The 3,044-nt window shown below is 49.9% G+C and overlaps 1 long non-coding RNA gene across 1 annotated transcript; it reads right to left on the bottom strand.

The window, feature by feature from the left end:
• Positions 1-474: 474 nt before the first annotated feature.
• On the bottom strand, positions 475-2,528 carry LOC144582757 (uncharacterized). Its single transcript, XR_013536163.1, has 3 exons — positions 2,246-2,528; positions 1,627-2,124; positions 475-1,321 (listed from the first exon to the last, which is right to left on the bottom strand). It is a non-coding gene; the product is annotated as an uncharacterized LOC144582757 (long non-coding RNA).
• Positions 2,529-3,044: the final 516 nt, after the last annotated feature.

Raw genomic sequence — 3,044 nt, 5'->3', positions numbered from 1 at the left:
CCAGGCAGTGATGATATGAAATCAGTCAAGGTCAGCATAAAATCATTATTCGAGTGTAAAGTCAGACTACTGCAATAAGCGAAATCATTCTTGACTCCTTTTTACAAGTGCACTTAGCACACATACCTCAAAGGTTGGAAGGATTCTGAGAGTGCACAAACGATTGGATTTCCACGTGATGCCACTTTCTAAAAAGAAAACCATGTAAATGAAGTGCAGTGACTCGGCATCCAGCCTTTGATTTTGGCCTTGAATCAGGCAGCTGCTGCACCGCCCCCTCCCCCCCGCCCAATCCTCCATTGTTCTAAATGTAAGCAGCGGGTGCTTTGATACTCTCTCATTCTAGCACAAACCTGGTGTCTGACAAGAAGTCTCATTCCTTTCCTTTCCTTAGATGACCTCTGAAACCCTGGCATGCAAAGGCACACATGTCTAGATAGCTCTTTCAGACACATCATTTACAGCGCTGCCATAGTCATGCTTGAACACATACACCTTTATTGTTTTTCAATTTTTTTTTTTGAAGATGGAGTTTTGCTTTTGTTGCCCAGGCTGGAGTGCAGTGATGTGATCTCAGCTCACTGCAACCTCCACCTCCCGGGTTCAAGTGATTCTCCTGCCTCAGCCTCCTGAGTAGCTGGTATTACAGGTGCATGCCACCAAGCCCGGCTAATTTTTGTATTTTTAGTAGAGATGGGGTTTCACCATGTTGGCCAGGCTGGTCTTGAACTGCTGACCTCAGGAGACTGAGACCTGCCTCAGTCTCCCAAAGTGCTGGGATTATAGGCGTCAGCGTCACCTAGCCTATCTTTTCAATCTTAAAAACCAAGCACCTAGCTGCTATTGCCCAGCACGCAGGCAGTGTCCCTGATGTCTGTGCCGCACCTGCTGCTGCTGCCCTAGACCCCCAGGCAGACAGAGCCTCCGATGGCAGAAGCACCAGGGTGGAGGGGGCTCTCTATCAGGGGTGCTGGCAGGAGACTTTTCGTGTTGCCCCCGAGGACAGCCACTACCCTGGAGAGGAAGGACCAAGTGGCCCTGAGTGACACGTGCTATTGGAGAGGACCCACTGTGCACATATGGATGGACCTTCATTGCTTTCCTGTCCCCCACCCCGGCCAGGAGATGGATGGGCTTGTGGTCCTTTCTGTCTTCTTTCTCCTTAAGCTAGTGGACATCTTTTAAATCTTTCTTCCTCCATAGTTCATTTGTCTTTAGTTTCAGTTTTTCTCCGCTCTTTTCTGAGGCATAAAATGCTCTAGACAGAATCATAACACTTGGATACCATCTTCTTCACCTCCGGAGTCTCATCACCTGGGACCTAGTATGCATGTTAAATATGTGCATGGTGAGTGAATAAACTACTGAATTTATTTTTTGTCCACACACACGCACCATCCGTGCAAACCAAAGCCCCAGCAATCACGTCATTCATGAATACAAAACAGGAATATATTTCACCGTGGGAAAAATGTTCTTATTGATTCAGGATGAAAATGGAGAAGCAAGTACAGGATGATGATCTTAATGAGCTCATTTAGAGCTGAAAAAGGTACTTACCTGGTTACTTTAAGTAAGGAAGGTTTATTTAAGGGATATTCATTAAAGAAATGGGGAATGTGTTACCTGGCAGGGGTCAGGAGGATAGAGGGGAAGCGTTCTCGTTCTGAGTGCAGGGCAGCTCCAGGGCTGTGTGGTTCCCAGGGCAGCAGGAGCACTGGCCTCCCTTCTCTGCTCCAGTGCCACTCTCCTCCCTGGCGCTGGCACTCCCTCTCCACCCGGGCATGACTTCTTTCTCCAGGGACCCTGTGGCCACGGCTTCCTCACGTCAATGCTTTCCCTCTTGGGCTCTGCTCCTGCCTTCCCTTCCACTTTCCACTCTGTTTTCTAACTCTCTGTATTTCACATTCGAACTCCCCATGAGGAGGATCTGATTGGTGTATGACAGTGGTGAAAGTTAAATTCATCCCCGAGCCCAGAGCATGGATGTTCAAACTAATGAAGACAAGCCGCACTGTAACCCGCTTCAGTGAGAGGCAGAAACTAGTTTAGAGATGCTCCTTCGCTGGGTCTCTCCCACCACAGGCCTCTTAATGTGGGTACCAGCTCCTCCTAACTCACTTCCTTTCAGGAGAAAACACAAAGAGAAGTCCAGCATCTAAGAGTGAACCTGTAAACCCAGAGGAAAGGACCCTTTTCCCTCCCAATTCTGCCAGCCCTCCCCACCCTCTCTACTTCCACTCACCATTTCCTCTCCCTTTCTTCTGGATTCAACTCTGGTCTCATTTCCCTCTGAGTCTGCTCCTCACGGCGTCCTGGCAGCCGCATCTGCAGGCGCTGTAGACTCCTTCACCCCTCACACTGTTCTGGTGGATTTTCAGCTTACCTCTCAGCGGCTCCCCGTGCAGCTAAAGGTTGTTTGTGTTTTATTCTTGTGTCCTTAGCTGAGTGCCACAACCTCCCATGCTTTCCCCTGCCCTGATTCTGAGCAGACTCAGGCTTCCATCTTGGGAAGCTGAGGCACAAGCAAAGCCAGGCTGGCAGTGCCACCCAGTAAAGGGGCATGGCTGGAGCCCCACACTGCAGCCTGGAGCACATGTCCTGGAATGACACCAGGCCTGCTTCCCACTCTTCATTCAGCTTGTTTGGCAGGTCAGGGCACATGAGGCAAGAACAAAGCTCTTCACACTGGAGAACTCAGCTTCGCTCCTGTCACCGCAATCATGTGTGTGACTGATTTCAAGTCAGAAGGACTGATGAATGCCCTGGGTAGCGCCATGAGGTAGAAGTAGGTGGTGTCATCTTTGGCGCCTGTGGTGACAGTGTGGTGGCTCACCAACAGCCAGTCCCCCCACCCCTTTCCCTTGCTAGCAGACTCCCAGTTTTGTTCTGGCATAGTTGACTGAGGGAAGATGGAAGCAGTTCCACAGGAAAAATCATGATGAGTCTAAACCCACCATGAGAATCCTAGTCCCCTTAGGATTGCACTGGGACAGGGTGAGTGGGGATATGGGGCCCCATTCCGGCCAAGGAGATGTAAATTC

The sequence above is a fragment of the Callithrix jacchus genome, chromosome 5 (assembly GCF_049354715.1).
Source record: "Callithrix jacchus isolate 240 chromosome 5, calJac240_pri, whole genome shotgun sequence".
NCBI lineage: Eukaryota > Metazoa > Chordata > Mammalia > Primates > Cebidae > Callithrix > Callithrix jacchus.
The sequence above is the reverse complement of the archived record's forward strand: the minus strand, read 5'-3'. Positions and strand labels throughout refer to the sequence as shown.